The following is a 13,510-nucleotide window of genomic DNA, read 5'->3' on the forward strand; positions in this document are numbered from 1 at the left end:
GAGAGGGGCCAATGCCTAGAGGGTAAAGGTGCTTTTTGCCTCCCATATGGGCACTGGATCAAGTCCAGGCTGCTCTACTTCCCATTTGCCTGGCTCCCTGCATCCTTGTGGGAAGCATATACAAACTTGTTATCTCTCTGTAACTCTGCCTTAAAAACAAAACAAAACAAACAAAAACCAAGAGTCCAGGGAGGACCACACAAATTATCACAGTGCCTGACACTGAAGGAGCCTCTTACAGGAAGCCTTGTGGTAGACATTCTGCTGGTGGCTATTATTGCCATCCTCCTGTCGTGTTTTCTGGATGTCATGACTAACGAAGTGGCTGGTGAGCAGAAATCCCTACGGGCTTGAAGACACTCTCCTGCCTCTAAGCCTACTTGTTGCCTGGGCTTCTCAAGTTTCAGAAGCCCCAGGCTAAGCCTTGTTCCACCCTCAGAGGCCGGTTGGTCCACACCAGGTTTCATAACAAGAAGTGGTGAGGTGGCAGAATCTGCGCAGCCCAGGCCTCTCGCAAACAAGGCCATTTTAGGCTTGCTCTCATACCAACAGGTGGTGTGAGACCAAAGACCACTGAGTGTTGAGCACCTGCCCCATGCCAGGTACAGCTGCCATAGGATGGTGAGCAGGGCCCAGATCACTGGGAGCTGGCATTTCCACCAGTGCAGTTCAGCTAAGCAAGTTGAGGAGAAACTTGAGGTTAACGTTTTTCAAAAGCCAAGTCAATGTTTCTGAAAAGCAAATGTCTCCAAAGAGTGAATTGCCAGGGCCGATCTACTAAAAGCCAGTTCTCCAAAAACCAGTTGGTAGCCCTGGCTTGGGATGCCTGCATTTCAGTCCTAAGATGGAGTCCCTTCTTCCAGCTCAAGTTCCTGCTGATGTGCCTGGGAGGTAGCAGATTCCGTCAAACCATATTGGAGATCAGGAAGGACTTCTTGGCTCCTCAGCTGCAGCCCCAGCTGCTGCAGGCATTTGGGGAGTGAACCAGTGGATGGAAGATATCTCTGTCTCTCCCCTCTTCTTCCACTCTGTCTTTCAAATAAATAGATAAATGAATCTTCCAAAAAATAATAATAGCAAAGCTTGCTAAATTATAAATTCACCAAAAACATAAAAGTACTAACTTCAATTTGGGACTAATGTTTTGCCCCAGACACAGAAGCAAGGTGTAAGTCTGGAAAAAAGTTTGGGAGCCAGTATTTTGGTGTGGATAGGTAAGCTGGTGGTTATGACATCTGCATTCCATGTTAAAATGCTAGTTTGAGTTCTGGCAGCTCCACCTACAAATACCCCTGGGCAGGAGCACATGACAGTCTAATTTCCTAGATCCCTGTCCCCCATTTGGGAGACCAGAGTGGAGTTCCTGGTTCTTGGCTTTGGCCTGGCCCAGCCCTGGCTATTGCAGCCATTTGGAGAGTGAACCAGAGGATGAAGGTTTCTTCCTTCCTTCCCTCCTCCCTCCTCCCTCCTTCCCTCCCTCTTTTTTCTTTTCTTTTCTTCTTTTCTTTTTTTCTCTTTTTCTTTCTTTCTTTCTTTCTTTCTTTCTTTCTTTCTTTCTTTCTTTCTTTCTTTCTTTCTTTAATATTTACTTAATTTTGTTGTACAGTCAGACATATAGATGGGGGAGAGACGGAAAATATTCCGTCCATTGATTCACTTCTCAAGCAGCCGCAACATCTGGAGCTGAGACGATCCGAACCCAGGAGCCTAAAGTGTCTTCCAGGTCTCCCACGTGGGTGCAGGGTCCCAAGGGTTTGGGCCATCTTCAGCTGCTTTCCCAGGCCACAAGCAGGGAGCTGGATGGGAAGTGGGGCTGCTGGGATTAGAACTAGTGCCTAAATGGGATCCTGGCACGTGCAAGGCGAGGACTTTAGCAGCTAGGCTACTGTGTTGGGCCTCACTTTTGCTTTTGAATAAAAAAATTTTAAAAAATTTGACTGAGTCACTTTTTCTTTCAAGGAAAAGCCTGGGGCCAATGCTATGGTACAACAGGTTAAACTGCTGCTTGCTACACTGGCATTCCATACAGGTGTCACTTCTTGGCTGCTGTACTTCTGATGCAGCTCCCTGCTAATATGCCTGGGAAAGCAACAAAAGATGGTATAAGTTCTTGGGTTCCTGCTACCCTCAATGGAGACCTTGGGTAGAATTTCAGGCTCTTGGTTTGGGCATGGCTTATACTCAGTGGTTATAGTTATCTGGGGAGTGAACCAGTGGATGGAAGATCCCTCTCCCCTTGTAACTCTGCTTTTCAAAGAAATAAACATCTTAAAAAAAAAAAAGGTGGGGGTGGTGAATGTGTTTGCATGTATACAAAATTCAAAGGCAGAGGTGAAACAAAAATATTTTCATAGTGAATTTTTCACAACTTAGACTGCTCCATTTTCAAATATGTTTTTTTCCTTGTGCCAGTGGTGTGTCTGGAGTGTGTGTATAGATCCTTTATTTGGGGTAAAGGGGAGAAAGAGAGAGATTCTGTTCTCTGAAACCTGGAACCAGAAATTCCACCTAGGTCTCCCACATGGTTGCAGGGGTGCAAGCACTTGGCCCATCTGCTGCTCTCCCAGGTGTATTAGCAGGGAGCTGGATCAGCCACAATGCTGCCCCACCCCCTTCTTCATATAACAACAATTAGCTTTATTAGGATTATCTTAGCTTTAGTCTGCTGCCCTTTTTCTGTTCCATGGCATCATATGAATGTAGTTGTCTTCTTCAGTTCCTCATGGCTGGGCCAGTTTCCCAGGTTTCCCAAGCTTTCTTTGCTCCTGATGGTTGTGAGTAGTGCCATGCGGCGCATGGCAGGGAGGAAGCTCTTGAAGGTACAGTGCCTCCCAGTGCAGCACGTTAAAGGTCCTTGAGGGCACTGTGACACCCTGTTCACGCCCCCAGTCATTGCCTGGCTGAGGCTGTGCCTCCGTGACATCACTGCACTGTGTTTCTGCACTGTGATTTCATTGTACCCTCCTCTCCATACAGCTCCATTGGTGAGTCTTGGTTTTCCCCCCTGACAAAGTCCATGATCTCCCGCTGCTCCAGAAACAGACAGACCCTGGGATGTGTACTGCGTGGAATTCAGGCACTGCTTCTGCTCCTGTGTCCTTTGCACCAGTTCTAAATGCATTTTCCTCTTGCTGCTTGGGAGGTTCCCAGTGGGGCCATCTGGGGGTGGTACTCAGCTCTTCAGCCTGCCCTCTTGTCCTCCTGCAGCCTCTCTGGCAGCTGACTTGGTGGCATCAGGTCCCCTGGTTGTGGCAGATGGACCAGGGCAGAGGCCAGGCAGGTGGGCGGCTTTCCAGGGTTGCCTCACGTTGAGCCTGCATGGCTCATACCAAGGCCAGAGGTTGCACTCTGCTTGGATTTTATTCCCCACTTGGCAGGGGCCCCTACTTCTGTGGCTTTACTTTTCCTTGTTCATTTTAGCCTCCTGCATTGTTCAAATAGAATGTGCTCACATTTGTTTTGTAAATGCTTCATTGTATTAGTTTACTTGATTTCCCCAAGTAGAGGAAATAGGTATTATTAATATCTTCCTTCTTTGTTGAGGAAGCAGAATCCAAGAGGTTAAGTGGCACGTCCAAGATCACTGGTAAGAACCAGGACCCAGGACTGGGACTCCCAGTGAGAGGAGTGGTTTTCTTTGGATGGCACAACTGGAAGGCACCCAGGCAGGGGCTGTCCTACAGAGAAAGATCATTAGGGTCAGCTCCCATGTGACCTTCACCCTTGAATTTCCAGGCCAAAGGCTGAGTTCCCAATTTAGGCCTGCTTAGCCTCAAAGGGAAAGTGCATAATGATCTCAGTGCAGGGATTGCATTTGCAGCTTCCAGGGGTCATGAAGGCAGAAAGTGGGAGAGCTGGCTGTCCCAGAGCTGAGAACTACGGAGGCTGGGGTTGAGAGCAGGCCACAGGCAGGGAGCTGGAAGGAAAGTGGTGCAACCAGGACAAGCACTGGTGCCCACATGGGATGCCAGCATTTGAATGTGGAGGATTAGCCAATCAAGCCATTTTGTGTGGGCCCATTCTGACAAGGTAGGTTAAGGGATCCTATATGGCCAGCCCAAGGCAGAAAGGTGGGGAAAAATAAGGGTTTCTATGGCCCGCCTGGGGGAAAGGAAGTTCTAGTTATAGTAATGTGCCTCCGGAAAGGAGTTATGAACCAGGAACCAAGGATGAAAACAAACAGAAAGAAACATCACTATATCTTAAGTAGAAACAAAGAGTTTGGTGTCAGATGTAGGTTAGTAGATGTAAATCGCCTAAGGCTCTACTGATGTGAGTTCCTTTTTTCCTAGCACCAAAGGAGAGTGACCACCTCTTCCAAGGGGTCCTGGGCAGTGAGAGGAGGAGTAAGGCAGGCTTGTGGGAGCAGGGTTGGGGATCCTGAACACGACTGGGATGAGAGTGGGTTCAGCCAGTATCTGTATCAGGCCAGGGTAGCTGGGTGGCAAGTGTAGAGGTGGGGAGAGGGGTATTGGGAAGAGCGGAGAAGATTGTGACCTGTGACAGTTCACCCAGGATTTGCCTCTACGATAACACCAATCCTTCCCTGGTATGAATTTCCACCTGTCTCCCACGAGTTTAGTTTTGGAAGGGGATGAGGGACAGGATGGAGAAGGTTATGGGGATTGGGAGGGACTGGAAGGGGGGTAACTTTGAGAGAGCTACAGAAGGAGATCCTGTATCTTCTGGCTTACTCCCTAAATGGCCACTTACAGGTCCCTGAAACTTCATCCAGCTCTCCCACATGGTTAGCAAGGGCCCAAGCACTTGGCTATCCTTTCTGCTGCTTTCCAAGGTGCATTAGTGGGGAGCTAGATTAGAAGTGGAACAGTTGCAAACCAGTGCTCATATGGCATGCTGGTATAACAGGCAGAGAACTTAACCCACTACTTTCTTATCCCACAAGACAGGGTATTTGTTTTGTTTGTTTAAATATTAGTAATATTTATTTTAAAGATAGATCTACAGAGGGGATGAGAGAGAAGGCCTCCCATCTGCTGGTTCACTCTCCAAATGACCACAATAGCCAGAGCTGAGGCGATCTGAGGCCCAGAGCAAGGAGGCTCTTCTGAGTCTCCCACATGGGTGTGGAGTCCCAAGTACTTAGGCCATCCTTTGCTGCTTTCCCAGACCACAAGCATGGAGCTGGATCAGAAGTGGAGCAACTGGGACATGAACTGATGTCCATATGGGATGGTGGCGTTAAAGGAAGGAAGATTAGCTTGTTCAGCCACTGCACCAGTCCCTGGAGGATCTTTCTGATAACTGGTCTTTGTTTTTGGTGCTAGTTTAGATGTTCATTGGCAGTGCAAAATAAACTTCTGAGAAGGCAGGTGAGCTGCTGGGCTTCCTATCCTTTCAGAATGGGCCAGGGTATTATTTTGAAAAGAGGGTAACTAGTGGGGCCCAGCATGGTAGCCTAGTGGCTAAAGTCCTTTCCTTGTATGCGTTGGGATCCCATATGGGCACCAGTTCTAATCCCAACAGCCCCACTTCCCATCCAGCTCCCTGTTTGTGGCCTGGGAAAGCAGTCAAGGATGACTCAAAGCCTTGGGACCCTGCACCTGCATGGGAGATCCACAAGAGGCCTCCGGGCTCCTGGCTTCTGATTGGCTCAGCTCTAGCCATTGTGGCCACTTGGGGAGTGAACCAGCAGATGGATGATCTTCCTCTCTGTCTCTCCTCCTGTCTGTGTATCTGACTTTGCAATTAAAGAAAGAAAGAACGAAAGAAAAAGAAAGAAAAGAGGGCAACTAGTGGCCCAGAGTAATGGAGTTGTAAGGGCTGAAAACATGGTGTTGGACCTAGAGGTGGGAACTGTAGCAGATGGGTTGGCCTGGAGGTCAGCAGTATGGGTTGGAGGGTGTTTTGGCTCCTCCCAAGACAGCTTCAAGTCCCTTTGTCACAGGAGCATTCATCCCTGAACTCTGCCCTCGACCAGGCTGGGTAGCCTGCCTCCCCATCACTGTTAAGCGCCAAGGCCCTGTGTTTGCAGGACCTGACTTACATCCTTGGAGCAAGGCAACCACAGGAATGCTGGGATGACTGAAGCGCAAACTGAGGCCCACGGACCACAGTGTACCCTCAGCCACCTAGCAAGTTTGGGTCCAGGCCTCTTAGCATCCAGGGAAAGCCAGAAAAATTCCTGAGGATGCCACATTCAAAATCACACGAGCCTTGTAGTCTAGCTCTTTCATTATCAGGTCAGGGAAGCTGTGACTGGTAAGGCTGTGGAGCTGTAGAGCAGAGCCAGTGATGGACTGCAACCCAGTGCTGTCTTCCCCCGGTGCCGGCCTGTGAGAGGTGGCCAGGTGCTTCAGCTATGCCTCAGGCGAATAAGCTCTCGGCCAGGGCCGTGAACCCAACTCCATTGCTGTGTTTTCTCCCCCTTGGTATCCTCTGCCACTCCTGCAAGCTAGGAGGGGAAAGCAGAAGCCACAGCAGTTGGCTGTCTGCAGTACCGCCCATCTAGCACATGGGGGTACTCTTCAACTTCCTTCTGATCCTTCACCGCATCCCCAGTTCCTCCACGTGCTTCTCTTTCCTGCCAACGACCTTCTTCTGTTGTCTTGGGGCTAAGGCCTTGCATGGGGGCACCTTGACCTTGTTTGAAGAACCAGGTGAGATAGTCTGGGCTGAGTCCAGGGTCACAGTGGAGATGAAGGCCAGATTTTTGAGAGCAGCTCAGATGTCCCAGGGTACAGTTGCTCCTGACTGCCGTAGTTGTCTGCCAGTTCACATTCAGGCAGCTGGTTTGTGACAATTCCCTTGATGCATACTTGCCAGGGCAATCTGGGATGGGCTCTTCAGGCTCCGTTTCTTGCCTGTGGGCCAGAGGGGTGGAGAGTGGTAATCCCAGGATGGCACTGAGACCTACGCTGAGTGCCAGCACTGACTTATTAACACCGCCTGCCGTTACACTGAGAGCGCATGAGGCTCTCCAGACCCTGCAGGAGAGAGAGCCATGATGGATGACCCTGCCTGCCCATGGGTGCAGGATGAAGGAGTACAGCCAAGGATTTGCCATTTTTGGTATGTGTCACCGGTCTAACTTTTACAGTCTGGTGAGTTTGCTTCCAGGTGGGGACCATCCTGAGCAGAACTGGGGTGAGGAGGCTTGCTATCACCGTGATTTGTGTTGCAATCCCAAGTCACAAACTCTCTGTTGCCACCAGCATCTTGCCGCAGCTCAGGGGATGCCTGCTTCTCTGGTTTCACCTAAAACATCCTTTACCCATTCCCTCCTTCCACAATCACTGGGCTCTCCTCCCCCAGCTCATCCTCACTGCCATCACCAGCACTATCCGGTCACCAGTAGCATCTTGTGCATTCCGTGTTAATGACCATCATGAGCCTGGGTTTTACCCTTGGATTTCTGCTTAAAAGTGACAGAGCTGGGCCTGCATGATAGCCTAGTGGCTAAATCCTAGCCTTACATCTACCAGGATCCCATGTAGGTGCTGGTTTTTATCCCAGCAGCTCCCTTTCCCATCCAGCTCCCTGCCTGTGGCCTGGGAAAGCAGTAGATGATGACCCAAAGCCTTGGGACCCTGCACCTGTGTGGGAGACCTGGAAGAAGCTCTTGGCTCCTGGTTTTGCATCAGCTCAGCTCCAGCCATTGCAGCCACTTGGGGAGTGAACCAGCAGATGGAAGATCTTTCTCTCTGTATCTCCCTCTCTCTGTAGATCTTCTTTTCCAATTAGAAAAATAAATAAGTCTATAATATAAAAAATGGCAGAGCTGTCTTAGTTGTTTCTCCGTGTTGAAATCTCATTAAATGACAACACAGCAATAAAAAGGGGTCAAGGATGAGAAGAATGTGATAGCAGGTAAGGAATTTTTTCCTTAAAAAAACCTTTTTTATTGTGTTTTTTTTTGTTTTCTTTTTTGTTTATTTAGTAGGTAAGAAATTTTAATACCTTGGAAGCTAAGGGGACAGGCTGAAATGTAGAGAGGAGCAAGAGAGATTTGTTTTCATTTTAAACCTTTCACTTCTATTGTGTGATTTTAAAGGAAGTGTAACTAAATAGGCATGGTAGCCTAGTGGCTAAGTCTTCACATGGGTATCCCATATGGGTGCTGGTTTGTGTCTCTGCAGCCCTTCTTCCCACTCAGGTCCCTTCTTCCCATCCAGCTCCCCGCTTGTGGCTTGGGAAAGCAGTCGACGATGGTCTAAAGCCTTGGGACCCTGCACATGTGTGGGAGACCAGGAAGAAGTTCCTGGTTCCTGGCTTTGGATCAGCTCAGCTCTGGCCATTGTGGCCACTTGGGGAGTGAATCATTGGACAGAATATCTTCCTTTCTGTCTCCCTCCTTTTTTTTTTACATCTACCTTTCCAATAGAAACAAACAAGCAAAAATCTAAGAAAAGAAAAAAAAAATAGGTACTTGTTATAAAAGCATTTCAAACATGTCCTAGATATAATGGTAAAAGTTACAGTGCTTTGTAACCTTCAGTGTCTTTCTGGAGACCTAGAGAGGGGAAGTGAAATATTAGTATACTGAAGTAATTTTGACCTAAGTGAGGGGAGGGGGTGGATTTGTATTTGCAAATCCAGGCAACCTGGGGCTTCTATTTGATGAGCTTCATAGATTGGTGGTTCCAGAAGTCTAGACCAAGGACCAACCTATCCAGGGTGGGGAGTCCAATAAAATGAGGCCTTCCCTGTATTAAGTGGTAATCTCAAAGGGCTCCCCTATCAGAGTAAGGGAGAATTGGCAGTAAGCCCACAGCTCTTAGCCAATCCCCAGGGGATTGCAGGGAGGACTTGCTTGGCACTGAGTTAAGAAGTTAACCAACAGAAACCATGACCACAGCCCAATCTTCTCACAGAACCTCGTCTGTGTTTGCATCATCTGAACGTTTCAAGGATTTATGAATTGTGGACTTGGCTGGTGGGATTCTCAAATTGTCTTCCCAGATGCCTGTCAGAAACAGACACAAATCATCTTTGTAAGGAGTCATCTGCATTCCCACAATTTTGTTTAATTAGGCAAAAGAAATTAAGCTTTACTAGTAATTAGTGAGTGGCTTAAGTCATATATATTCTATATACATGATGTCAGCATATTGGTGGTATGTGCTTAAAATCCATTTCTCTTTTAAAATTCTATTTACTTAGGATGGCCCAAGGACTTGGGACCCTGCACCTGTGTGGGAGACCCAGAGGAAGCTCCTGGCTCCTGGCTTCAGATTGATGCAGCTCCGCCCATTGTTGTGACTTGGGGAGTGAATCATCGGATGGAAGATCTTCCTCTCTGTCTCTCCTCCTCTCTCTATATATCTGCCTTTCCAATAAAAATAAATAAATCTTTTTTAAAAATTCTATTTACTTGAGAGGGAGATGTACAAACACAGGATTCCTACCCACCAGCTCACTCTCCAAATGTCCATGGCAGCTAGAGCTGGAATGGGTTGTGACCATTCCTACAATGTTTTTAAAAAAGATTTATTTATTTTTATTGGAAAGTCAGATTTACAAAGAAAAGAAGAAACAGAGAGAAAGATCTTCCATCTGCTGGTTCACTCCCCAAGTGGCTACAATGGCCAGAGCTGAAGCCAGGAGCCAGGATCCCAAAGCTTTGGGTCATCCTTGACTGCTTTCCCAGGCCACAAGCAGGGAGCTGGATGGGAAGTGGTGCAGGCAGGACACGAACTGGCACCTGTATGGGATCCTGGTGGATGCAAGGCGAGGATCTTAAGCACCAGGCTACTGTGCTGGGCTAATATATATATATATATATATATATATATATATATATATATATATATATATATTTAAAATTTGTTTTTTTAATTGGGAAGACAGATTTACAGAGAGAAGGAGAGACAGAAAGAAAAAAATCTTCCGTTTGCTGGTTCACTCCTCAAGTAGCCACAACAGCTGGAGCTGAACCGATCTGGAGCCAGGAACAACTTCTGGGTTTCCAATGCAGGTATAGGGCCCAAGGCTTTGGGCCATTCTCTACTGCCTTCCCAGGCTACAGCAAGGAGCTGGAAGGGAAGTGGAGTAGTCAAGAACCAATCCGGTGCCCATATGGGATCCTGGCGATTACAAGGTGAGAATTTAGCTACCAGGCCAATGCACCAGACCCCATTTCCATAATTTTTGAAGGACAATTGAGTGGTAGCTACCAGTAAAAAAATCAAAAACCAAACCAAACTCTAGGAGATTTTTTAACTTAACAACAACAACAAAAAAGTCTGCAAAGGCTCGGCAGCGTGGCCTAGTGGCTAAGGTCCTCGCCTTGATCCCATATGGCTGCTGGTCTAATCCCAGCAGCTCCACTTCTTCTCTGTCTCTCCTCCTCTCAGCATATCTGACTTTGTAATAAAAATAAAATAAATCTTAAAAAAAAAAAAGTCTGCAAAAGAGCGTACGATATCCTACCTCGGGGGAAGAAACTGGATGCCTTCCCTCTAAGATTAGGAACTAGGTAAGGAGGTCTTCTCTAACCATTCTTATTTAACATTGGACAGAGTCCTTAACTGATGCATTAAGAAAAGAAAAACAATATACAGATCGGGAAGGAAGTAGTAAAACTGTCTTTGTTCACAGATGGCATGATTGTTCATATAGAAAATTCCAAGGAACTGAAACATTCCTGGGACTAGTAGTGATTAGTATGGACACAGAATATAAGTTAATATATATAAGCCCAATTCTCTCCTTACATACCAGTAATAAACATTTAGAATTTGAAATTAAACCCACAATATCATTTGCATTAGCACTAAAACATCAAATTGAGAGTATACTTGCAAGCTCTGTATGAGGAAAATAATTAATTTTCACTGATGGGAAGATTTTAAATTGCTGTCAGTTCTCTGCACACAACTTGACCTAGAGAGTCAACGCAAGCCCTGTCCGATTGGCTGCACTCCTTTCTGGGGACCGACAGACTGAGTCTGAATTTGCATGGAGATGTGAAGACCCACGATAATGCGCACTTTCCTACATAACAAGTTAAAGGACTGACACTGGCTATCCATGACAAACCGCAAGACCTCGTTGCCAGGACAGCACATGGCTGGTAGAGGCCTGTAGCCGCAATCGACGAGGCCCCAAACAACCGCAGTCTTGGCTCTTTCACAGAGAAGCAAAGACCATCTCACAGAGGAAGGACAAAGCTCACCAACAAATGGACATTCATGTGTGAAAAAAGGAGTCTGGACACACAACATTTAAATGAACTCAGAATGGATCTTACATGTAAACATAAAACACCAAATGCACGGCTTCTAGAATGCACTATTGAGGGGACTGCAGATCTGGTGATCAGTTTTCAGACACCAAAAGAAAGAAAAAAGATAAGTATATTGGACTTTATTAAAATGAAGATCTGCTCTGTAAGATACACTGTTGCAATGTTAAAGGAATGGAGATCTAAAGAAAAGAAGTATCTAAAGAAAAAACTTGAATCTGGAGGTCATCTTTGTGGCATGGGGTTAAGCCACTTCCTGTGAAGTAAGTGTCCGGTTTGATCTCTGACTGCTTCACCTTTTTTTTTTTTTTTTTTTTAAGATTTATTTATTTTTAGGCCCAGTGTGGTGGCCTAGTAGCTAAAGTCCTTGCCTTGAACGCACCAGGATGCCATGTGGGCGCCGGTTCTGATCCTAGCGGCCCAGCTTCCCATCCAGCTCCCAGCTTGTGGCCTGGGAAAGCAGTGGAAGATGACCCAAAGCCTTGGGACCCTGCACCCACGTGGGAGACCTGGAAGAGGCTCCTGGCTTCGGATTGGCTCAGAATTGGCCATTGCGGCCTCTTGTGGAGTGAATCATCAGATGGAGGATCTGTCTCTCCTCCTCTATGTATATATCTGACTTTGCAATAAAAAAAATCTTTTAAAAAATTTATTTATTTTTATTTGAAAAGCAGAGTTGCGGAGAGAAAAGGAGACACAGGGAGAAATATTCCATCTTTTCCCCAAATGATCAGAGTTGGGAAGCAGAGGGCTAGGAGGTTCTTCTGAGTTTCCCACATGGGTGCAGGGGCCCAAGGCCTTAGGTCATCCTCTGCTGCTTTCCCAGGCTATCTGCAGAGAGCTGGATTGGAAGTGGAGCAGCTGGGACTTGAACTGATGCCCATATGGGATGCTGGTGCCGCAGGCACAGACGCAGCCTAATACACCATAGTTCTGGTCTCTGCTCCATTTTGGATCCATCTCCCTGCTAACATACTGGAAAAGCAGCAGAAGATGGTCTGAGTCTTTGGGCCCCATATCCATATTGGGAAGGGCTTTGGCCTGATCCAGCCCTGGCAGTTGTAGTTGTTAGGGAAGTGAACCAGCAGATGGAAGCTTTTTCTCTCTGTCTCTCCTCTTTATAATTCTGTTGTTCAAATAAATAAGTAAATATTCTTAAAAAGTCCAAAATATACAAAAGCACGTAGAACTCAACAATAATAAATAATACAAGTAAAAATTGGTAAAATATAGGGACAGCGCCCAATCATATAAAAAGACATTCAATATCAGATGTCATTAGAGAAGTGCAAATTAAAACAACAATAAACTATACTATATACTTACTAGAATGGCCAAGATCCAAAAAACTGACAATAACAAATGCTGGGCAGGATGAGGGCCAAAAAGAACACTATTTGTTGCTGATAGGAATGCAAAATGGCAAGCTACTTTGAAAGATCATTTCTTGGTTTCTTACAAAACATAGTCTTACCACATTCCTAGGTATTCACCCAACTAAGCTAAAAAGTTATGTCCACACAAAAACCTATACACACAGGGCCCGGAGGCGTGGCTTAGCGGCTAAAGTCCTCGCCTTGAATGCCCCGGGATCCCATATGGGCGCCGGTTCTAATCCCGGCAGCTTCACTTCCCATCCAGCTCCCTGCTTGTGGCTGGGAAAGCAGTTGAAGACGGCCCAATGCATTGGGACACTGCACCCGCGTGGGAGACCCGGAAGGGGTTCTAGGTTCCCGGCTTCGGATCGGCGCAGCACCGGCCTGTTGCGGCTCACTTGGGGAGTGACTCATCGGACGGAAGATCTTCCTCTCTGTTTCTCCTCCTCTCTGTATATCTGACTTTGTAATAAACTGAATAAATCTTTAAAAAAAAAAAACCTATACACACAGGTCGGTAGCACCATATTCTTCAAAAATTGGAAGCAGGTAGGATTCCCTCATGGGGGAATGGATAAACTCTACGATGTATCCTCACAACAGAATATGATTCAGTACTAAAGAAAAGTGAGCTACAAGTCAGAAAAAGAGAGACAGAACTTAAAAACATATTGCTACATGAAAGAAGCCAGCCTGAACGTCTACATAGGAGGAAACTCCAAGTACACGGCATTGAGTAAAAGACAAAACCAGAGAGCAGAGTAATCAGTGGTGGCCACAGACCCCAGGAGGGAGGGATGCAGAGGTGAAACATGGGAAGTTTATGAGGTGGTGAAGTTATTCTGTATGAAATTGTAATGGTGGACTTGTGACGTTTCACCTTGGTGGAAATCAACAGTGTGTGTGTGGGGTGGGGGGCAGCCCTGTA

Source organism: Ochotona princeps, chromosome 17, assembly GCF_030435755.1.
Source record: "Ochotona princeps isolate mOchPri1 chromosome 17, mOchPri1.hap1, whole genome shotgun sequence".
Classification (NCBI taxonomy): domain Eukaryota; kingdom Metazoa; phylum Chordata; class Mammalia; order Lagomorpha; family Ochotonidae; genus Ochotona; species Ochotona princeps.